Here is a 26,266-nt window from a genome sequence, read left to right on the forward strand (position 1 = left end):
ATGCCAGAACAAATCTGTTGGCTAAAATGAGTGTAAAACCAGTATTGGTATGGCGTCTGCTTCTGCTTGTGTGTTTGGGGGTGCAGGTAGTCCTAGCGTTTTTGATTTTCTGGTAAGTCACTGATGATTACAATTAATCAGTAATGCTGGTCATTAGAGTTTGTTAATTCTTATTTTTCAAAAAATGCATGTTTATACCACAGCCATCAGGAGGAAAAATTAAAATGGGCATCCGATTATATAATCGGTCTGATTAGGTTAGAATATAGAGGAAAAGTAACTTCCCATGATTTGGATAATTCTTTACTTATTAACTGGGCCAGACAGAAGGTTCATAGGTTCTTACTAATAAAGTGAAAACAGACCACCAAGATGTTCAGCATATCATCCAGAAACTAGCAGTGCCTGGCATGACTTTCTCCACATATTCCTGGTGAAAATGTACAATGTACCATCCAGCCACACAGACTTATTTTAAAGGCCGCTATGGAATATTCTGCTTGATAGGTAAGGGCAGCCTGTTCCAGAAATATTGTATATGTTTGGGTTAGATATCTGTCATGCCAAATGGTTTTGCTGATGTGATAGTGTAGGGTTAGGTCTCTAGAATAAGTGTTTGCTGTACCTCTTCCTCTAATTAGGTGAAGAAATTCAAAGAGTGCTTGGTCAATTATGCACTGAAGGTTAAATAACCACAGATTGCCCTCAAGAGTCTGTAGGGCACTTAGTAGAGGGACAGAACTTTTAGTTCATCAAAGACATCTTCTTGGTGAAGAAACAGTAAGGTTTCTCAAGCTGTTTTAGGGAATTGGTTGGGTACATGCTGAAGAGAGCATTATTTTCAATGGTGGGCCTAACAAGAGAAGAATAAAGTGGGAGCATAGCTTCTTTGGACCTTGAGGAGATGACATGATTGATAGGTTGCACAAGGTAGGTGTATTGAAATCTGTGATGAGTGTGCCACGTTTAAGTGGAACAGTATCTGTATGTTAAGCGGTAGTGATGCTGGAGTAACCAAAGGAAATTAGCCTGCATTTCTTGGTGCTAACGGTAAGCCCATGATTAAAACACCAAGCATTTGTATGGTCCAGCCCTTGCCGGAGAATTTCAGTAAATTGCCCCAAGTTTGCAATCAGCAAACTCGGTTAATCAAAGTCCCTTAATATTAGCTTTTATGTCACAGAAATATATACCAAAGATGAGGAGACTCAGGGCAGTGCCTTGTGCGACACCACAAATGACAATTTTTTTTTGTCTAGAGCAAATACCTCCAACCTTAACAGTATGGGTTTTGCCAGAGAGAGCTAACTATGTATGGATTAATGCTAAGCAGGGAAAGTTTTAAAATAATTTAATGATTTTTGTAATTAGTTTTATGTCTATAGGCTGGCTGTTATCATGTGACTATTTAATTGACTATTTAAGGTTCTAGAATTTAGTGTAGGTATTCTAGTGTAGGTATTTATTGCATTTTCCTGCTCTTTGTTGCAAAAAAGAAAAAAAACAAAAAAATTATCCTTGTTTCCTGTCTTTCCTGACCTAGAGTAGTCCAAATACAGGCTTTGCTGTATTCTGGACTTTTGGAAAGTTCCTATGTTGCCCATTTCCTTTCTTGGATAAAGTGAGGCTTCTTTGTTTACCAGTGGCAGTGGGGAGCTTAGAGCAGCCTATCTATCCCTGGAGGGGTGTTCCCAGCACAAGAATCTGATAGTCTATTGGCCGTTTTCAGCCAATTTCTAGATCTTTCAAGTCCCCCTGTATAAAACCTGCTTTGGCACGATTTTTGCGCTTGTTACTACTCAGCCAAGCTCCTTGTGGTCCTGCAGAGTGGTGCTAGCAGCAGAGAGGCTAAAAGAGCGACTGCTAACCTGATAAAAGTGCTTTTTTCCTGCTACTACCTGGGCGACTGTCCGATCTAGCAAAACTGCAAGTATTTCTGCTTCTTGAACTGTTTTAAACTGGTTAAAGTTGTTTTTGCACCTGCACTTTTAAAGTTTGTCCTGTTTGTTGCATTTACCTGTTGAGGCTACACACTCAAGTGCGCTAGCCTGTGTTACATATTTATTGCACTTTCCTGCTGTATGTTGCAAAAAAAGAAAAAAAACAAAAATATTATCCTTGTTTCCCGTCTTTCCTGACCTAGAGTAGTCGAAATACAGGCTTTGCTGTATTCTGGACTTTTGGAAAGTTCCTGTGTTGCCCATTTCCTTTCTTGGATAAAGGGAGGCTTCTTTGTTCACCAGTGGTAGTGGGGAGTGTAGAGCAGCCTATCTATCCCTGGAGGAGTGTTCCCAGCATAAGAATCTGGTAGTCTATTGGCTGTTTTGGGCCAATTTCTAGCTCTTTCAAGTCCCCCTGTATAAAACCCTCTTTGGCACGGCTTTGCATGATTTTGAGCATAGCGCAGCATCGGGCAGCTCTGCTTAATTGGGTTTAAACCATTCTCGGCTCCATAAAGTCTGCTCTTCACTTTTTCCCTTAGAACTGATCTAGTTCTCATAATAAACACCCTATTCCTACTCTAAAGCCTGGCACTTACTCACTAAAACAATTATATAAGTCAGCACTAAAAAATTAAAAGCACTACACCCTCACAAACTCCCCTTGAGTACCTTGTTCCCCATTGGCCCTTTTTTTCAATTATAAAGGAATTTCCAATATTATTCTAGCATGTCCAAAGCTCAGTTGTCAATCTCCTCTCTGGTCCAGCTGGTGAATCTGGGAATCTTGAGGCAATGTTACAACTGCCTCATGTACACAGACAACCCTCTCCTCCTCCCAACAAATTCCAACACATGTGAGAGATGCAACCATATAGCCAAACTGGAGGCTAAGCTCTCTCAACTCAGTACTGGCATAACCAGTCAGGAGGAGGAGGAAACCACACTCACTACAATTCCAGTCTCACATAGACCTACCACGACAGCAAACCAAACACATAAACACAAAAAAAAATACTTGGAGGCTCTAAATAAAAATCTGCCTAAGCAGCAGAGACCTCCAAAGCAGACACCCAAGCAACCGCTACCCCAAAACAAAACATGTGCAACACATAGCTCACAAAGCCAGTGTGCCGAATAGTCACAGCCCTTAAGGCTAAACAACGCACCTGATACACTTGTAATAGGTGACTCTATCGTCAGGCACACTGACGTCCCGCTCACCAGGCTGAACAAGGAGAAGGTCACGGTGAGTTGCCTTTCGGGCGCTATGATCCGCCACTTAACACAAGCACTCAGGTCACTCCAAGGCAAGTACAAATATGACTCAGTCATTGTCCATGCTGGTGTGAATGACCTTAGACGTACCTCCCTGGACTACATGAAAAGAGACATAGAGGAGCTCTCTGAGCATGTAGCCCAGGCCGGTATGACCCTGACCTTGAGTAGCATCTTACCCTCACCAAGAATGATGCCACAATATGAAGACAAGATGATCAATTTCAACAATTGGCTTAAGTATTGGTGTCATTCAAAGGGGATCCAATGCCTGTCAGCCTGGGATGACATGCTCGACAAGCCACGATGCTTCGCTAGGGACAGCTTGCACCTGTCACCCCTGGGCTTTCGGATATTGGCAAAGGCTCTTGCCACCCCCATAGTGCCTTTTTTAGGCAAGGCTCAAAAGACAAACCCACCTCCATAGGTATCACAAGGGATAAGAAACTAAGAGTAATGCTACTCGATGCCAGAAGTTTAAACCTCAAGATGCACGCACTCAAAACTCTCCTTAGCATGGAGAACATCGATATCTGTGCAGTAACAGAAACCTGGTTCAAGGCTCCCGAGAGCACCCCAGCACTACCAGGTTATTCCTCATTATACCTCATACCATGCTTTTCTGCCCCAAAACTTGGACCGAACCACAAAAGGAGGGGGAGTATCAATATTTGTCAAAGATACCCACACCTCCAGGTTGGTGGCACAGCACGAAGCATCAGAGACTATCCATGTGCAACTAACAGTGGGTAAAACTGCCTTCCAGTTTATAGCCTGCTACAGACCACCCTCCCTAACCCAGGAACCCCACTCGGCCTTCCTGAGAACACTGGAAAACATGAAGGTCTCTCCAAACACCATTATATTGGGTGACTTCAACTACCCAAACATAGACTGGGAGCATTACTCTAGCTCCAACACCCTAACCCAAAGGTTCCTAGAATGTATAAACTCAAATGCTATGGAACAACTTGTTACCACTCCCACAAGAGGGGAAAACATACTGGACCTGATCATCACCAACATGGGGGCTCTATGCTCCAGACCAGAAGTGTATCCCTCACTGGTAAGATCAGACCATAAACTAATCTCACTGGATATTCACATCCTGACCCCACGTCCTGCCCAGAAAACCACAGTGAAAAACTTCTCTAAAGCAAATTTCACACTCCTCAAATCCGAGGTGGAATCCTTCAAAGCCCCCGGGCCTGTGGGAAATACGGTCTAGACCACAGAATCCTTTATAAACGCATTCTATGAACACCTTCAGGGATGCATGGATCATGCAATCCCGTATAAAACCAAAACCCAATCCTCCAAAGGCAGGCGTCCTGTCTGGTGGACCCCAGCCATAAACAAACTATACAATAGAAGGAGGAAGCTACTACATGATAGAGCAAAATCCCAAAAAGGGAAGACATCTCTGATCAGTATTAGCAAAAACCTACGGGCACTCATAAAATTGTCTAAGGCCAGCTTTGAGATAAAAATTGCACAGGACACTAAGGATAATCACAAGGCTTTCTTTAGTTATGTTAGGAACCTGGGTGGGAATTCCCAGATATGCTCAGAATTAGTCCAAAATGACAAAAAATACACCGAACCCACAGACATTGCCAACATCTTAGCTGATAGGTTCAGCGCAAACTCCACCCCCCCTCCCCACCAGAAGGGAAAATATCTATCCCAGCAGAGTGCTGCCCCCCTGACATCTCAGATGCTCAGGTAAGAGCCGCCCTCCCCAAAGCAAAAAACACAGCATCAATGGGACCAGACGGTGTCTCAGGCTGCGTCCTACATGAACTCCAAGAAGAGCTAAACCCAAACATAAAACTACTGTTCAGTCTCAGCCTTACTACAGGATATGTACCCAAAGAGTGGCGTACAGCAACAGTGATCCCTCTCCACAAAGGTGGTGCCTCAACGGATCCTGGAAACTATCGCCCCATAAGCCTGACTTGCTTGGTCTGCAAAGCTATGGAAAGGATCATCATGAACCTCATAAATAAAGATATTGGGGACCTACAGACACTGGATCCTACCCAGTTCGGCTTTGTTAAGGGCGGATCCTGCCTATTAAACCTGGTCGATTTCTTTGATACAGTTACCAAGGCCATTGACGAGGGGAAGATGTCCACACAGCCTACCTGGATCTTGCAAAAGCCTTTGATACAATACCCTACTCGGGCATTATAGATAAGCTCACCAGCTTAAATATAAACCCCTATGTCACTAGATGGGTTGCAAACTGGCTCAAGGACAGAACCCACATGGTTAGAATTGCTGGAGCCATGTCAGACTCCAAACCAGTTACAAGTGGCATCCCACAAGGCTCAGTCCTGGGACCTCTCTTGTTTGGTGTATATTTCTTGGAGGTACAGGCCAACACAGAAGGACTGTGGCTGACCAAGTTCGCAGATGACTGCAAACTAGGCACCATAACTGACTCTCCAGCTGACACAAGCATCCTCCAAAAGGGCCTCATAGAAACAGACAACTGGTGCCAGAGCCATGGCCTCAAGCTAAACACCAAAATGTGTATAGTCATCCCCTTTGGCAAAAACAAAGTGCCCACAAATTATCACATAGGTGGTAATCCATTAAGTACGGAAGAAGTAATTAGGGACCTGGGGACCCAAGTTGATAGCAATCTCTCATTTGAAAACCACGTGGCCAAAGTGGTTAGAAAAACATTTTATATAGCCTACCTAATCATGAAGGGATTCACATCTAGATCAGGGGAGGTCATCGTGCCTCTTTACTCATCCCTCATCAGGCCCATAATTGAGTACAATGCCCCTTTTGGGATGTATCTTACCAGACACCTGCAGCAACTGGAAAGACCCCAAAAGTACCTCACCAAGAGGATCAAAGGGCTCAAACAGATGCCATATGCTGCCCGGTTAAAGAAACTCCAGCTCTACTCAGTGGCATACTGCCTGCTCAGAGACTATCTGTGCCTGACGTATAAAGCCATGTCCAACCCGGAATTAATAGACATGCTGCACCTCAGAAAATCCAAATCCCATTGAGCTATGCGCTCGAGAGACTTGAACCTCAGCACTGAAATAAATAGGACATGCTGGAGGGACAGATTCATATCCCAGAGGCTCCCTTCACTCTGGAATAAAATCCCAGTCTAGGTTAGGCAGAGTCCCTCATTGACTCTCTTCAAGAGGAATCTTGATGAGTGGATGGAGATTGTAGGTTTACCCCGGGTATCACTTCTGTGTCACTGTTAGACAGAGGCACAGTATACTAACCTCGACAAAGGGCATAGCAAAATTCATTTAAAATGGGTGGTGAAAGCCAAACACACTCTGGCTAGGCTTATAAATGCCCTAGGGCAGATAGCCTAGTATGAACCTATGAACCTATAAACACTGATGAAGGTTTTGTAATCCGAAAGCTTTGTTGTTTTATTAAAGTATCTGGCGTTTGTCTGGAGTTGTATTTATTGGATTTGTGCATTTGGCTACAGTTTCAGCTTTATCATTGTCTCGACCTTAATTTCTTGGAAGATGGGAAAGTTTGTCAGTAATCCCAGCATGGGAAATAGTGTCAAAGGCCTTAGGAAGGATTTCCTCTTTATTGTTGCTGTACAGTGGTCAAACAATAGGAAACTGTCTACAAGGATGTCAAGATGTCAAATGAACATATAATTCTAGAGTGATGTGCTATTTACAATGCAGGCTGTTGTCATATTTTGTTTACCAAAGGTTACAATGTTACATTTCTTTGCATTTAACTTAAGTCCACTTCCTAATACACCATTGATTTGTGTGGTTTATCTTTTGCTGTTATCAAATGCTGAGTGAATAACAACACCAACTTGCAATAATTGGCAAATTTAGATACTGATAAGGTCGTGTTTAGTGGTTGGAGATTCAACAAGTTGATCCTGAGGAGAAGGGATCCCAGTACTGAGCCCTGAGAGGTACATCTAAACCACATTTTTATTTTCTGAGGTAACACCTGCTTCTTTAACTATGTGGGTTCTATCTGTCATCCAGTCTGCTATCTGTCTTACTAGATAAGTATACTCACTTACGCATTTAATCTTATTTGGAATACCAGCACGGCAAATAGTGTCAAAGATCTTGGTCAGATCTAGGTAAACTCTATGAACTACATGGCTGCCATATACAGGGGCCTTCCCATGTGGACTGGCATCCATACTGCTCTGCATAGAACGTCTGCGCTGAGCCTGTGGCTAATGTTACATTAAACATTTTGATGAGCGGCTCTGCCAGCAGTTGTTTAGTATTATTTATTAAACAGGTGGGTATATCATCTGGTCCATGAAAGAAGTATTTTCTTTTAGTTTTGAACATACCATCAGCACATATATGGATTTGAGTGTTTGAGGTATATGGGGACTTTGGAGTAGTCTCTGTAGTAAAATTAGCACTGAATGCATCAGTGTACTACGTTGGCAATATCCAGTGGGTTAGATTTGGCACTACCATTTTTAATAACTTCAGAGCAATCTTGGGTGTTATTTCTCTTACTTTCATAATGTAGTTAAAGGATTTGTAATGGTCCATAACTTTGGGTCTGTAGCAGATCAAGTAGCATTTCACAAAGTTATTTATTTATTTATTTAACATTTGTTTACTGGGAATGTCCAACTGGGTCAGAAAGAATCTGTTTTCAGTGGAGGCCCAGGAGAAAAGCTCCAGATTACAACAGATAGGTGCAATCTTTATACATATAATATAAAGCACAAACTTTATGCAGATAACAAAAAGTTGAAAAATTGCAATCTTTATGCAGATAATAAAAAGTTGAAAAGTTACAATCTTTATGCAGATAACAAAAAGTTGAAAAGTTAAAGTTACATACAAAGATATACATATTATACTTACTACAAGTAGAGACACATTGTCTACATTACAGATGAATAGGTACATTGATATGAGGTAGATGGTAAGTATTAAAGTTACTGATAAAAATATGCAAGTAGAGATGGGTAGAGAGTAGATGAAAGTTGCAGAAATTTCAGATCTGGTGATGAGATTAGCCTGGATCAGAGCAGGGGCACATCCAAGAGTTGACATGTGTTGTTTCAGTACTTATTTAAAGGCAGGTAGGTTAGTAGTGGTTCTGACAATAAGTGGAAGAAAGTTCCATGCTTTTACAACATCGTGGGAGTAGAGACTTTATCCAGCTGTCTTAGAGGGTTTGTATGTGGAGAGAAGGTCTTTATCTGCAGGCCTAAGTGTTCTACTTGTTATGTATGGGGTAATTATGTTGTTTAGTGCTGTTTTCTACTTGGTATGTATGGGGTAATTATGTTGTAGTTTTTATGTTTTTATTTATTTTACATTTGTTAACCGGGAAAGTCTGACTTGGACCAAAGCCAATTTTCAGTGGCGGCCCAGGGAGAAAGGCTCCAGATGCATGTCTTTGTATGTATGGGGCAATTATGTTGTTTAGTGCTGTTTTCTACTTGGTATGTATAGAGTAATTATGTTGTTTAGTGCTGTTTTCTACTTGGTATGTATGGGGTAATTATGTTGTTTAGTGCTGGGCAGCCCTGGGTATTGTTGACTATGTTGTGGAGTGTTAAAAGTTGGGTATAAAGTAGATATAGTAGTTGGGGAATTCTAGCCAGTTGTTTTTTTAATGATAGACAGTGATGGCTTCTAATTTTAGAGTTGGTGGCAAACTTAGCCACTTTATTGTAGCACTGTTCAGTTTAGATTTAGAGGAGCTCTGTAAATTAGTTAGTACTAGAGAGCCATAAAACAGAGAAGGTTGTAGGAAAGTTTTGGCAAGGGTGATTTTAGAAGAAGAAGTTAGTGTGTGTTTGTTTCTGTAAAGTGTACCATGTTTTTTTGTGGGTTTTCTTTATATTGTGTTGGATATGAAGATCAAACCAAAGGTGATCATCTATGACCACACCTAGTAACTTGGTGTGGGGGAAAATTTCCATGGCTGTATCAGCAGAGAACATTTTGAAGTTGTTTAAATTGGTGAACATTTTGAAGTTGTTTAAATTGGTGAACATTTTGAAGTTGTTTAAATTGGTGAACATTTTGAAGTTGTTTAAATTGGTGAACATTTTGAAGTTGTTTAAATTGGTAGTACAGCTCTTTGATTGAAGAAGAAGCAGTTTACTTTTTTGGGGATTGAGAATTAGATGACAGTTGGTAAGTCATAAGTCAACAGCAGAGAAGCATTGTTGTGTGTCGGAGAGAAGGTGGGGTAGTGTGCAAGAGGTGCAGATTATTGTGGAGTCATCAGCATACTGGATAAGTGTTCCACTAGCAGATGCTTTACATAGGTCATTGGTAAAAATGTTAAAAAGTAGGGGATCATAGGATGGAAGCTTGTGGGACTCCAGTGGGATTTTTTTAGAAAGGGGGAGGTAACTTTTGATCATTTAAATAATTGTTTTCAATTGTATAAATAACTGTGAAACCAGTTCAGTGTAGGATGGGTAATTCCTAGGTTAGAGAGCTTGTTCAATAGTAAAGAGTGAGACATGGAATCAAAAGCTTTTGAGAGGTCAAGAAATAGTGCAGATATATAGCAACCTTGATCTCTAGCTCTGTTTAGAGTGTGGATAAAGGAAAGAAGGGCTGTAGTTGCACTGTGTCCAGGATGAAAACCATGTTGTGTGTTTGTAAGAGGTTGCTATGCCATAAGTAATTCATGAGCTGAAGATGGATATATTTCCATAATCTTAGAGATGAGGAAAGTATGGCTATGGGTTAATAGTTTGTAAGTTCAGTGGAGTTACCTTCTTTGTAAATGGGAATGCTATAGGACGTATTCCAGATACTAGGCACTTTGGACTCATATATGGATCGACTGATCAGGATGCTGACTGGGTATGCTACGGAGTCTGATATAGATAGATTGATCAGGATGCTGACAGGGTATGATATGTAGTCAGATATGGATGGATTGATCAGGATGCTGACTGAGTATGCTATGAATTCAGATATGGATGGATTGATCAGGATGCTGGCTGGGTATGCTATGGACTCAGATATGGATCAACTGATCAGGATGCTGACTGGGTATGCTATGGACTCAGATATGGATGAATTGATCAGGATGCTGACTGGGTATGATATGGAATCAGATATGGATGAATTGATCAGGATGCTGACTGGGTATGATATGGAATCAGATATGGATCAATTGATCAGGATGCTGACTGGGTATGTTATGGAGTCAGATATGGACAGATTAATCAGGATGCTGACTGGGTATGCTATGGACTCAGATATGGATGAATTGATCAGGATGCTGACTGGGTATGATATGGAATCAGATATGGATCGATTGATCAGGATGTTGACTGGGTATGTTATGGAGTCAGATATGGACAGATTAATCAGGATGCTGACTGGGTATGCTATGTACTCAGATATGGATGAATTGATCAGGATGCTGACTGGGTATGATATGGAATCAGATATGGATCAATTGATCAGGATGCTGACTGGGTATGATATGGAATCAGATATGGATCAATTGATCAGGATGCTGACTGGGTATGACATGAAATCAGATATGGATCGATTGATCAGGATGCTGACTGGGTATGTTATGGAGTCAGATATGGACAGATTAATCAGGATGCTGACTGGGTATGCTATGGACTCAGATATGGATGAATTGATCAGGATGCTGACTGGGTATGATATGGAATCAGATATGGATGAATTGATCAGGATGCTGACTGGGTATGATATGTAATCAGATATGGATCGATTGATCAGGATGCTGACTGGGTATGTTATGGAGTCAGATATGGACAGATTAATCAGGATGCTGACTGGGTATGCTATGGACTCAGATATGGATGAATTGATCAGGATGCTGACTAGGTATGATATGGAATCAGATATGGATCGATTGATCAGGATGTTGACTGGGTATGTTATGGAGTCAGATATGGACAGATTAATCAGGATGCTGACTGGGTATGCTATGTACTCAGATATGGATGAATTGATCAGGATGCTGACTGGGTATGATATGGAATCAGATATGGATCAATTCATCAGGATGCTGACTGGGTATGATATGGAATCAGATATGGATCAATTGATCAGGATGCTGACTGGGTATGATATGGAATCAGATATGGATCGATTGATCAGGATGCTGACTGGGGATGCTGACTGGGTATGCTATGGACTCAGATATGGATGAATTGATCAGGATGCTGACTGGGTATGATATGGACTCAGATATGGATCAATTGATCAGGATGCTGACTGGGTATGATATGGACTCAGATATGGATCAATTGATCAGGATGCTGACTGGGTATGATATGGAATCAGATATGGATCAATTGATCAGGATGCTGACTGGGTATGATATGGACTCAGATATGGATGAATTGATCAGGATGCTGACTGGGTATGCTATGGACTCAGATATGGATGAATTGATCAGGATGCTGACTGGGTATGATATGGAATCAGATATGGATCAATTGATCAGGATGCTGACTGGGTATGATATGGAATCAGATATGGATCGATTGATCAGGATGCTGACTGGGTATGTTATGGAGTCAGATATGGACAGATTAATCTGGATGCTGACTGGGTATGCTATGGACTCAGATATGGATGAATTGATCAGGATGCTGACTGGGTATGATATGGACTCAGATATGGATCAATTGATCAGGATGCTGACTGGGTATGATATGGACTCAGATATGGATCGATTGATCAGGATGCTGACTGGATATGATATGGAGTCAGTTGCTAGTTTTAAGAATGCAGGTGGGAAGTTGTCAGCAGAAGTAGAGCAGAGTTTGAGTTTGCTCAGTAATCTTTTTATTAGGCTTAAAGGTATTGGTTGAAGAGTGAAAGTGTGATGGTTGTCAGAAGGTTGATCGGTGCTACGAGGTAATGAGGATAAAAAGGATGTGGGTTAGGTGAGCGGGAGTACTTGGGGTAGATGTAGAGGAAGAGTGGTGAGTCTTGGATGTTTTAGTGATAAGATCAGTCATTGATATTATGAAGTGGATGTTAAACTTGTTGGCAATGACATTTGGTGCAACCTTGGATTCCTTTTCTGTTCCAGGGTGGAGTATAGTTGTGAGAGTGGTCCAAACTTTTTTGGGGATTATTTTTGTACTTCTGCTGACTATAGTATAGCTGCTTGTCTCTGGTAACTATTTTTTTTGCTTGGTTTCATAATTAGATCTTGTTCTTTGTTACTTCGTTTCCATAGAGCCCAAGCTGCATCCCTTTTTCCTTATGTTCTTGCATTTCTTAGTTAGCCACGGCATGGGATTGTTTTTGGTTCTTTTTGTTCAAATTGGAGCTGGGGTATCTAGAAGTGTTAGGAGTCAGTTAGTAAAGTAGTGTACTGCCCCGTCTAGTGGCAGTACCTTTAGAGGAGACCAGTTTATTTTGTGTAGTTGGTCATTGAACCTTCCATTAGAAAATTTAGAGCGATTACGGACCAATTTTAGGGTGTGAGTATTCTGAGGGGTATGTTTACTCAAATGGCAAAAGCAGGTAGTTGGTCACTAAGGGTGTTTGACTGTGTGCCAGTGTTGGTAAATTAGGAAGGTAATTATACAAAGTTTTAGTTCTATTTCAGATGCTATATTAGATAGGAGTGTATTTTAATCTACTATATACTTTAAGGATGCATTTATGTTTTTTGTAAAGTGTGTTTATGCTCGTGGTCCCCCAGGAGTGTTTGTTTCTGATTTTCTTATTATATTTAGATTTAGATTATAATTACGTATGTACTGTTTTTTCACCAATTGTATAAGCTGCCAGTAATATGTACTAAATGTCTTAATTAATGTAAATTCTGTATTGTACATGAAATGTCTTATATCTAGAGCTTTTCCTCCCTGGGACTCCACTGAAAATGGGCACTTCTGACCCAGCTGGACCATCCCAGTAAACAAATGCAAATAAATAAATTTAGATATGGTTTGAAATGTCAGCAAACTTAGTACAAATTTTACTCAACCCAGAATTAACCTCATTATGGGTTTCACAGATTGGGCAATCCCAGCTTCCCTCTTTTATTACTATGGAACAAGTTCAGTCAGCCGTCTCAAAAGCTAAGAATGCCACATCCATGGGGTCTGATGATATACAAGCTTGTCCTCATTTTCAGTGCCAAATATGGCCTGTCAGGAATCCTTCGTCTTTAATCTACGCCTCTACACTGGTTATACTCCTAAAGTTTGGAAAACAGCCACTGTAATGCTATTATGGCAGGGTGGCCCAACTATGTACCCTGGTAACGATGGACCTCTAAGTCTGACTAGCCTCATATGTAAACGTGTAGAATGTATTATCGCAGACCTCATTAATCTGGACATTGAAAAATCTCTTAACCATGGGCCCTCATGAATTTGTCTTTGTAAAGAAAGCCCTGCCTCTTCAACCTCATTAGTTTCTTTGAAACAAGCAACTGAAACAACGCATAGCGCTTATGCATTACCTACAGCATATATGGACCAAGCAACTGAAACAACGCATAGTGCTTATGCATTACCTACAGCATGTATGGACCAAGCAACTGAAACAACGCATAGCGCTTATGCATTACCTACAGCATATATGGACCAAGCAACTGAAACAACGCATAGCGCTTATGCATTATCTACAGCATATATGGACCTGACAAGCAACTGAAACAACGCATAGCGCTTATGCATTACCTACAGCATATATGGACCTGACAAGCAACTGAAACAACGCATAGCGCTTATGCATTACCTACAGCATATATGGACCAAGCAACTGAAACAACGCATAGCGCTTATGCATTATCTACAGCATATATGGACCAAGCAACTGAAACAACGCATAGTGCTTATGCATTACCTACAGCATATATGGACCTGACAAGCAACTGAAACAACGCATAGCGCTTATGCATTACCTACAGCATATATGGACCTGACAAGCAACTGAAACAACGCATAGCGCTTATGCATTACCTACAGCACATATGGACCTGACCAAAGCCTTTGACAGTCTTCCCCATGCAGGCATTACTGACAGACTTGTAAATCTGAACACAAATCTTAATGTTTTGTGGTAGATAGCTACTGGTCATGTGACATAACCCATGTGGTTAGTCGCAGGCACTATTTCTGAAAGCAAAACAGTTACCAGTGGTGTAAGACAAGGCTCAGTGTTGGACCCCCCCCACCAAATGGAATTTGTTTCTCAGAGCTTTAGTCCCCATTTCTCCTGGTCTATGGTTATCTAAGTTTGCAGATGACTGTAAACTAGGTGTTGTTATTCAACTCCCACTGACTCACAATTGCTCCAACATTACCATGTTAACAACTAAACTAGGAAAATTTGCAAAGAAAGGCAACAACAGAACCACACACCACGTACTTAATACAATAAATAAGTGATTTATTGAGTGCGCTTTCGTCAAAAGACTTCTTCAGAATAACAAATGAACCAATGAAATTTCCTTTTTAAAAACACATTCGACATTTCATAGGTTGAATAAATCACACATGACTTGATATCATTTCCCCTAACACATTCGACATTTCATAGGTTGAATAAATCACACATGACTTGATATCATTTCCCCTAACACATTCGACATTTCATAGGTTGAATAAATCACACATGACTTGATATCATTTCCCCTAACACATTCGACATTTCATAGGTTGAATAAATCACACATGACTTGATATCATTTCCCTAACACATTCGACATTTCATAGGTTGAATAAATCACACATGACTTGATATCATTTCCCCTAACACATTCGACATTTCATAGGTTGAATAAATCACACATGACTTGATATCATTTCCCCTAACAAATAAACATTTGTGAAAACCTGTTCACACTACATCAAGGTCAAAACACCTAGTGTTCATAAGTACAATGTCATTGAAAAATTGTTATATGAATAAAAAAAACATCAATTCATATAAAAGTAGTGACATTTACATAGGTCAACCACTGATAAATATTATTAAATAAAATACTGATTTTAACCTTAACAAAGAGCCAAGAGACAATCTATCATTAAGGCCAGGTGTAATACAAGCGTTTGCTCTGATCTGCCATTTGAGTTTGAGAAACTTAATTTATTCAACTTATGAAATGCTGAATGTGTTAGGGGAAATTATGTCAAGTCATGTGGGATTTATTCAACCTATGAAATGCTGAATGTGTTTTTAAAAAGGAAATTATATTGATTTATTTGTTATTCTGAAGAAGTATTTTGATGAAAGCGCGCTCAATAAATCATTTATTTTATTAAGTACGTGGTGTGCGGTTCTGTTGTTGCCAGGAGAGCTCTGTATTGGTGTTCGGTTCTGTTGTTGCCAGGAGAGCTCTGCACTGGTGTGCGGTTCTGTTGTTGCCGGGAGAGCTCTGTACTGGTGTGCGGTTCTGTTGTTGCCAGGAGAGCTCTGCACTGGTGTGCGGTTCTGTTGTTGCCAGGAGAGCTCTGCACTGGTGTGTGGTTCTGTTGTTGCCAGGAGAGCTCTGTATGTGGTGTGCAGTTCTGTTGCTGCCAGGAGATCTCTGTACTGTTGTGTGGTTCTCTTGTTGTCAGGAGAGCTCTGTACTGGTGTGAGGTTCTGTTGTTGCCAGGAGAGCTCTGTACTGGTGTGCAGTTCTGTTGTTGCCAGGAGAGCTCTGTACTGGTGTACGGTTCTCTTGTTGCCAGGAGAGCTCTGTACTGGTGTGCAGTTCTGTTGTTACCAGGAGAGCTCTGTTCGTGGTGTGCAGTTCTGTTGTTGCCAGGAGAGCTCAGCACTGCTGTGTGGTTCTATTGTTGCCAGGAGAGCTCTGCACTGGAGTGCGGTTCTGTTGTTGCCAGGAGAGCTCTGTACTGGTGTGCAGTTCTGTTGTTGCCAGGAGAGCTCTTTACGTGGTGTGCGGTTCTGTTGTTGTCAGGAGAGCTCTGTACTGGTGTGCGGTTCTGTTGTTGCCAGGAGAGCTCTGTACTGGTGTGTGGTTCTGTTGTAGCCAGGAGAGCTCTGTACTGGTGTGTGGTTCTGTTGTTTCCAGGAGAGCTCTGTACTGGTGTGTGGTTCTGTTGTAACCAGGAGAGCTCTGTACTGGTGTGTGGTTCTGTTGTTTCCAGGAGAACTCTGTACTGTTGTGCAGTTCTGTTGTTGCCAGGAGAGCTCTGTACTGGTGTGTGGTTCTGTTGTAGCCAGGAGAGCTCTGTACTGGCGTGTGGTTCTCTTGTTGCCAGGAGAGCTCTGTACTGGTGTGCAGTTCTGTTGTAGCCAGAAGAGCTCTGTACTGGTGTGCAGTTCTGTTGTTGCCAGGAGAGCTCTGTACTGGTGTGTGGTTCTGTTGTAGCCAGGAGAGCTCTGTACTGGTGTGTGGTTCTGTTGTTGCCAGGAGAGCTCTGTACTGGTGTGCAGTTCTGGTGTTGCTAGGAGAGCTCTGTACTGGCGTGTGGTTCTCTTGTTGCCAGGAGAGCTCTGTACTGGTGTGCAGTTCTGTTGTAGCCAGAAGAGCTCTGTACTGGTGTGCAGTTCTGTTGTTGCCAGGAGAGCTCTGTACTGGTGTGTGGTTCTGTTGTAGCCAGGAGAGCTCTGTACTGGTGTGTGGTTCTGTTGTTTCCAGGAGAGCTCTGTACTGGTGTGTGGTTCTGTTGTAACCAGGAGAGCTCTGTACTGGTGTGTGGTTCTGTTGTTTCCAGGAGAGCTCTGTACTGGTGTGTGGTTCTGTTGTAACCAGGAGAGCTCTGTACTGGTTTGCAGTTCTGTTGTTGCCAGGCGAGCTCTGTACTGGTGTGCAGTTCTGTTGTAGCCAGAAGAGCTCTGTACTGGTTTGCAGTTCTGTTGTTGCCAGGAGAGCTGTGTACTGGTGTGTGGTTCTGTTGTTGCCAGGAGAGCTCTGTACTGGTGTGCAGTTCTGGTGTTGCTAGGAGAGCTCTGTACTGGCGTGTGGTTCTCTTGTTTCCAGGAGAGCTCTGTACTGGTGTGCAGTTCTGTTGTAGCCAGAAGAGCTCTGTACTGGTGTGCAGTTCTGTTGTTGCCTGGAGAGCTCTATTACTGGTGTGTGGTTCTGTTGTTGCCAGGAGAGCTCTGTACTGGTGTGCAGTTCTGGTGTTGCTAGGAGAGCTCTGTACTGGCGTGTGGTTCTCTTGTTTCCAGGAGAGCTCTGTACTGGTGTGCAGTTCTGTTGTAGCCAGAAGAGCTCTGTACTGGTGTGCAGTTCTGTTGTTGCCAGGAGAGCTATGTACTGGTGTGTGGTTCTGTTGTTGCCAGGAGAGCTCTGTACTGGTGTGTGGTTCTGTTGTAGCCAGGAGAGCTCTGTACTGGTGTGCAGTTCTGGTGTTGCTAGGAGAGCTCTGTACTGGTTTGCAGTTCTGTTGTTGCCAGGACAGCTCTGTACTTGCCACAATATTCATGCGTTTTACACGTTTCTTTCCTTTTCTTCTGATCCTTCTCCTTATAGTCCTTTTGTATTTTTTGGCATATTCAGTTGTTGCCTGATTTTTGTGTAATCCTGGTTTAATTTCTCTAAGTCATTTGTGTTTCTAATATCATGCCAGGAATAGACCCTAGTCTTAAGTCAGGGTATAATTAAAGTTGATGAAATTAGTATAGTTTTAGTCTTTGTTGTCAGCCTAAAGTGCTCTTTGCAGCATCCACAATGTGCCCAAAACTGAATCCTTCTTCATTCATTCAAAGTTAAATGCACTATTAGCATGTCTAAATGTGACTGTAGTGTCTTTTTTATTAAGCCTGTTTCTCCAACTACTATTGGAACTGTCTGGGTATCTTTCTTCCACATTGCTGTTGTTTCTGCCAGCAAATCTTGATATTTTAGGAAACTGATATTTTATGACTCTGTGTCTGTCTGTATACAAGAGACTGTAATTGCTAGCTATAGTAATTTCAATGATCAATGCTACTTTTATTCATGGACTAGTATATCTGGTTTTCTCACATCTTTTTTTTTTTTTTAATTGCTAATTGGTGATCCCGTGTGATGTAAAATTAATTACTCTCTGTAATGCTTAGTGCCTCACTCTCTTCAAAAAGGATTTGGAAAAATGGATGGGGATCCGTAAATTAACTCCTGGGGTACTGCCTATATCCCTTATGGACAGAGGCAGTCTGTATAATGATTCAGGCCTTCAACACCCAAAAACCCATTATTATAATACTACCCCTTCCCATATCTGGGGAATTAAGATATAATATTAAAATATCCTGGGTATTACTGGCTAGGCTTGTAAAGGCTCTTGTGTATTTGCCTAGTAGTCACCTATGAAGCTATATTTCTAGTGCTTCTCAGCTACTTCTGTGTTGTAATGTTTGCACAATCCCAATCCAACAATCTTGCCACATTATTGTGCTTCTGTGTACAGGCCTTCTGCCAAGAGCATATCACAAACAGCAACAAGGTGTATGAATGTTTTCATAAGTTCATATGTAAGTACTAGGCTATCGGCCCAAGGGCCTAAGGAAGCCTAGCCAACAAGGTTCCCTGGCTTATGCCACCCAAGAAAGTTATTTTCCTGTGCCCCTGTCAAGCAGAGCCACAGAAGTGATCCCCGGGGTGTATTTCCTATTTCCCATCCACTCATCAAGATTTTTTTTGAAGAGTGCTAATGAGGAACTTTGCTTGACATAGATGGCTAGCTTGTTCCACAGTATGGGAAGTCTCTGGGACAGGAATCTATCCTTCCAGCATGTCCTGTTTATTGTGGTGACAAGGTTTAGGTCCCAAGAGTGTGTAGCTTGGAGGGACTGGGATTTGTTTAGGTGTAGCATGTCCAACAGCTATGGATTTGACCTAGCTTTATATGTTAGGGAGAGATCACCTTGGAGTAGGCGATATGCTTTGGAGTAAAGCTGGAGTTTTTTGAGATGGTCAGTGTAGGGTATCTGTTTGAGGCCAGTAATCCTCTTTGTGAGGTACTTCTGTGGCATTTCCAGCTGCTGCAAATGTCTTGTGAGATAAATTCCAAAAGGGGCGTTGTACTCTATAATGGGTCTAATGAGTGTCGAGTAGAAGGGAACAATGACCTCTTTTTTTCCTGGATGAGTACCCTTTTGTGAACCCTTTTTCAATTCTTTTTACAGGACATACATTTGTCTGTTTCTCATAAATCCGTGGTGGTGCAGCGGTCGCGTTGTTGCCTCACAGCAAGAGGTTTTCCCATTCGATTCTCGGCTAGAGTGCAGGGAGTGCCTTCTGTGTGGATTCTGCACGACCTCCCTGCAGCTGGGTGGGCATTTGAAAGACATGCGTAAATGGGCGTGCCTTCGTTGAAGGTTGGACGTCGAGCTGGCACCTCGGCATTCATGAAAAAATCTACTGCCAATCATTAGCAGACCGGAGTTCCGCTGTGGCGACCCCTAACCGGGAAAAGCAGAAAGACAACAACATTTGTCTGTTTCTCCTACATGTTCAATGGACTTTGTAAACCAACATGTATATAGTCCACTGTCCTTTGTCTCCATCATTAGCCTTTCATCCTTTGGTTTCAACTCATCTCTCCTTAACCATTCCTGTGTTCAATTCTGATCAACATGAGGATGTTCCATGAGATCTGTATACTTGCGACTATATTTATGGATTTTCCATATTTCTTTCCTTTTCATCTGATACTTTTCCTTATATTCTTTCTTTCTTGTATTTATTTATTTTTTGGCACATTCGATTGTTATCTGTTTTTTGTCTACTTCTGGTTTGATTTCCATTCCCGTTTGCCACTTGAATATTTCTACTAAACCAAGCAGAGAGGTCATCTTAGACTTCCTCTCCTCATTCCACTATGTTTAGGCTTGTTGACATCAGCAGATATGCATGCAGTCCCATGACTGTACATCTATATATGCAATCAGTTTTGAGGAGGCCTATAAGTCATTCAGAGCAATGAATATATAATCTTGGTATGCAGTGATTTTTATATATCATTTGATAAGCGTGAAGCATTTTTCTTGTTTTTCTGTCCAGCTGATCCTGTACTATTTGGGGCCAGTCAGTCACACCAAAACTATAAATTGAAACAGGAACAGCAAATTGGTTTATAGTTGGACTTTATTCCTAGATGTTAAAGCTGTTTTCAGTATGAGTTTCAGTCTTATGAAGTATTCCTTAAAGAGGTTTATTCACATTTACTCATATTTTATTGCTGATCCTTCATAACTTCCCAAATATTTATATACTCCTTCTTGCTCAAGCTCCTTTATATCTTTCTGTCTTAGATTGATGTTTTCTTGGTACTGCAACAACTTCCCTGATTTTAATGCTGCTTTTGCACGTTTATCAAGACCAAATGTCATTACTATATCATCTGAGAAAGTTGTAATCACTTGCAGTTGTGTTTCAACTCCCCATCTGATAAACTATACAGTTTTAAGTCACCCACAGTAAGTTCTATGAGAAATTTGTAAGCAAGTTTGTTTTCTGGGAGCCAAGTTGAAACCAAGAGCTAATCTTTTAAGAAAACAGCTTTGGGGGTTAAGGGCAAGACAAAACAGCAAGGGTGATAAAGAATCACCTTGTCACTTTTTTAATGTCTCCAAGTCTTTTGGGTTTCTAATACCATGACAGGAATGGGGTAAATTCTTAAGTCAAAGTATGATTAAAGTTTGTGAAATGAGTATTGTTTCAATCTTTGATGTAAACCATAAGTGCTCTTTACAGCACATACAATGTGCCCAGTAATGCCTCCTTCTGCAATTCATATGAAGTTACATGTATTGGTAACATATCTAAATACGATTGTAGATTCTTTGTTATAAGACTCGTTGCGCCTACTACTATTGGAACTGTCTGGGTATCTTTCTTCCACATTGCTCTTGTGTCTTCCTGCAAATCCTGATATTTTATGATTTTGTGTCTCTCTGTACATGAGACACTGTAGCCACTGGGTGTGGCGATTTCAGTGATCAATGCTACTTTTGTCTACTTTCATGTACTACTTTTTCTGGTTTTCTCGTATCTATCTTTTGAACTGTTGCTAATGGATGATCCCATGTAGGGTAGACTTCATCATTTTCTATGAAGCTTTGTGGCTCATGTTGCCAGTGTTTTTCAGCTACTTCAGTATTACAATGTTTGCACAATCCCCAGTGCAATAGTCTTGCCACATTATTATAAATTTCAGTATACAGTCCTTCTGCCATTAGTATGTCATAACCAGCAACAAGATGTGTGACTGTTTCCAATTCTGTTTTACAAAATCTATATTTATCTGTTTCTCTTGCATGTTCAATGGATGGTGTAAACCAACATGTACATTGCCCACCATCTTAATATTAACCTTTCACCTTTTGGTTTAAATTTGCCTCTCCTTAACCATTCTTGCATTCAGTCCTAATCAGCATTATGTTATCTCAAGAGCTTTCTATACTTGTAACTATATTTATGCATTTTACTCACTTCTTACCTTCTAATCCAATCCTTCATGTTATGTTCTTTCTTTTGTTTATTGGCACATTCAGTTGCTGCCTGATTTTTATCTACTTCTGTTTTGATTTCCAAATCCACTTGACGCCGATATGCTTTTGTTAAACTAAGCAGGGAAGTCTTCTTAGATTTTTTCTCCTCCTGTTTCAAAACTTTTTCTACATTTGGGTCTTGTGAAGTCGGCAGATATGTATGCAGTTCCATGATTGCAGATCTATACATGTAATCAATTTCAAGAAGGCGCATACCTCCTTCTGAATGGGGAATATATATTCTTGGTATGCATTGATTTTTATAAATCATTTGGTGAGCACAAAGCATCTTTCTTGTTTTCCTGTCCAACCATACCTCTCAACCTCTTTAGTGCAAGAAATCTGGACAAAGCCTGACAAAATGGGGGGATAAAAGTCCCAAAATAGGGACATATTTTTAATATTGCTTTTATAGACTTAGAAAGTTGCTAGAATAACAGGGGGCAGGATTCACAAAGCCTCCGTGTAAGAGTTAGCAAGTCTTACATGGAGGCCGAAGTTAAAAGGGGTGATGTCAGCATGCCATGCATATTCATGAGGGCATGCTGAATCACACCCTAGGCTAACACGGTCCGTGTAGTAAAGTAGGGGGCATGTTCGCACGGCGAGACCTGCAAAGGGACACGCCCCCAGAAGAGTCACAGTCCCGAAAGGAAACACCCACGAGCGAGTCCGCGGAAATGTCAAGAAACACAACACCACACATGCCCCCACAGACTATAAACCCAACTGAAATGTAAAATGTAGAAATGAAAAGTTTAATTTTTTTTTTTTAATTTCAAAAATGTTTGCCCGTAATTACGCTCGTTTGCGCGGGTGCGCCCTTCGCTCAGCCACAGTTAGCAGTCATTGAAAAAGCATATAAGATCTAAATATGCAAATTAAGCCAAGTAGCAATAGCATAGCAGTAGAGACGTCGGCCAAAGAGGAGGTAGTCACGGTTCGAGCCCCAACAACATCATTTTTTATTTTTAGTGAAATAAGCACGAAACAATCCCCTGACATATATGTATATATATATATATATATATATATATATATATATATATATATATATATATATATATAAAACTATAATTTAAGTAAAATGTAATGAAATGAGCCATGTTTTTATGAAGAAATCTGACACAATAAAAAAAATATATATATTTTATAAGTGCCCATAGCTGAGCAGCGCTCTAACAAGCTGAGTATGTTTGCCCGTAGGTGACCAGTGGTTTAACAGGTGTAATATGATTGCCCGGAGTTGAGCAGCACTTTAACATGCTGAAACTGTGTGCCCGTAATTGTGCAACATTTCTCATAGCGTAATATGCGTGCTCATGGCCAAGTAATGCATTAACCAGCCTAACCCATTTGCACAGAGCTGCCCAGCGCGCCAACCGGCTTACCGGCGGGCAACGTTGAGCAACCTGTATCAAAGCCGCCTTTAAACAGACACACCTCCTAGCCTGTCTAGACAGTAGTAAAATAAAAAAAAAAAGCAATGCCCAGGCTCAAACCGAGGATACTGTGCATCATAGTCAAAGTACTGAACCACTAAGCCATGACAGCTGTACTGAAAAATGCAGTATTAGCATATATATAGGAATGAATAGAAATAGAAGCATGACAAAGCAGGTTTTTTTAAGCTGATACAATTCCAAAATGGCCAATCACAGGTAAGTGCAGGAAAAATGGCATATATAAGCCCCATAGGCAGGAATACACAGCATAACTCATTGTGGAACCTATTTGCAGTCAGGATGGCAGGTGTAGGAGAGGGTAATCACTTCCGAGCACAGAGGTGGGGTGTTGAGGAGTCCAAATACATGGTTTGGCTCCTAGTCCATGATCATGAGGCTCAACTCATGCAGGGCCAGGTTCTGTGGGGAGCGTGCAAGGCAGAGGCATGGAACCGGTTGGCACATGATCTCACCAGTGCCACGGCATACCAAGGACTGGTGAACAGGTCTGTCACCACCATGCGGACCTGAAGAGATGAAAGCAGGACCAACTGAACCGTTGGATCCAGGAGGCCCGGCAAATGTCCAACGCCCCACTACTGAGTAAGTATCCATGTAATTATGTATGTAAGGAATTATCCTAGCTGATATTATGGAGATGTATGTTCCAACATTACTTCATTTATATTACAGCTGCAGGTGTGCGTTCTGCGAATCGGCAAGCCTATGGTGATAGGCTGGAGCGATTACGCCACCAGGCAGGTTAGTAATTATTTTTCTGTAATTGTTATACAATATAAGTGAGACAGCTTGTAAAAGCGTTCAGTGTAGTTACATATTAATAAAGTTCAAATAACACTAGAAGAAAGATTCTGCTAGTACTGTATGATTAGATAAGTGATGCAACCTGTAATCCAGAAATAAAAATTAAATAAGTCTGAAATAGAGATTGTATAACATTAGTGTGAGATGAGAAACAGCCATGCTAGTCGGTAGCTAGTAGGTAATAATGTGACAGTAGCACCTTGCAAACCACACACGCTATCAGAGCAGGATAAACACTGCCATATTTGAATAGGTAAGAGGCCAGACCTTGCAACTGTCAATGATTTACAGGGATGTCCCTGATTTAAAAACAAATGTTAACTGTGCCCCACTGACTCCCTGTGAAATGTACTAACAGTAGGCAGAAAGGTGTTTTATCCCACGTAATGGTAACTGTCAATTACTGAAAGTATGCACTACTTGCATGTCAGAAATGGTGTAGTAATACATATGCTCAAAATACCCCACAGTCACAACTGCAGAATATCTGAAATATATCACGGGTGTATCCCACTGATATGTACCATTCCTTGAGGCTGATAAAAGATACACCTGAGAGTATCTGAGGCCTGCAAGTGTCACAAACTCACAGGCATATCATTCTGTCTGCTGTCACACACTCTGTGAGTAGCTGTAGAATAGCTTCCACAAGCACACCCACATGTAGGTGTACAACCCACAAATATGAAAGGATGTATCCAACTAATAAAATAAGGACAGTATAGCAGTTTACAAGCGCTGCATGTGCCTGCTATCCATAACTGTTAGTACAAAGTACAAGGCCCCACTACTGCTCAGCAGCAAAATAAAATACCCTTGTAGGTGTCAAGCCCCACACCTTGGCCAGACCAGACTGCATGCAGTACCACCAAACCACAACAAACATATAAGGAATTGCTGCTGAAAGAAATATAGCAAGCATTACAAGGAGTGAATGTAAATGGTAAATAGGAAACCCATAGCAACACATTCCAGTAAAGACACCTAGCAGGCATTCAAGGAGTGAATGTAAAGGCCAAATAGTGAAGCCATAGCAACAAATTGCAAGAGCCACTGTTGTATACCAGTTACTCCACAAGTCCCACAGGAAAGCACATACTCCCATTTAAACAGTATTAGTATTATTAGGTGTCAGTTAACATACACACTGAGAAGAATAAACTGGAGGAAGCAATAGTCAGGTTTCAGTACAACATGCATTTCAGTGCATACAACACAGCCTGAAATATGAGAGACATACCAACCTTTACACTCACAGAACAGTGTCCACAGCATACCAGCATGGTCCCCACCTTGAAAATCTGAAAGGGCTACGCCTACCTAACCTAACATTTTATAGCACTGTCCTGAAATCACAGTGAGAACTGCAATTACACAGCAGGCTGCATGCAATTAGTAAATGCTGGCTAACAATTGGTGCAGAGGCCATCACATGCACATGTGCATATACCTACAAAAGCAGCCTGTACTCCCAGTCCACACATGCAATACTTTCATAGAGAGAGAGAGAGAGAGAGAGAGAGAGAGAGAGAGAGAGGGGGAGAGAGAGAGAGAGAGAGAGAGAGAGAGAGAGAGAGAGAGAGAGAGAGAGAGAGAGAGAGAGAGAGAGAGAGAGAGAGAGAGAGAGAGAGAGAGAGAGAGAGAGAGAGAGAGAGAGAGAGAGAGAGAGAGAGAGAGAGAGAGAGAGAGAGAGAGAAAAACAGAAAAAGAGAAAAAAAAAGAGAACGAGAGAGAGACAACAAAAAAAAACAATAAAAACCAACAAGCTAACCAGCAGCAGGCCACCAAGCAGCAAGCCATCACAAACAGCAGTGACAAACAAAGGTAATGTAAACTAATAATCTAATAGTCTACATACTGTGAACCCTCCATATGTGTTAGCAGTCTGTATCTATATATATATATATATATATATATATATATATATATATGAAGATGTGCATAGGGCAGGACATACTGCAACTGTTAGTGAAGGCTGGACATACATATGTATGTGAAGGTTGCTATGTGCACATATCAATGTAGGTTGTAGTGCAATGTACAATGTAGGTTGTACAGTAATGGATGTTTAGCAGTATGTTAGTGTGTGTATTCGTATGTGTAAATAAAAAGGTATATATATATATATATATATATATATATATATATATATTATATGTATGTATATTTATATATGTATATATATATATATATATATATATATATATATATATATATATATAATATGCATATATGTATACATAGACAGAGAGGGATGTATAAATAGATAGACATATATAGATAGATAGATAGAATATGTATATACATATATATGTAATAGACACATACATATATAGATACATACACATAT

This window comes from Protopterus annectens, chromosome 11.part0, assembly GCF_019279795.1.
Source record: "Protopterus annectens isolate FY-2018-M chromosome 11.part0, PAN1.0, whole genome shotgun sequence".
NCBI lineage: Eukaryota > Metazoa > Chordata > Ceratodontiformes > Protopteridae > Protopterus > Protopterus annectens.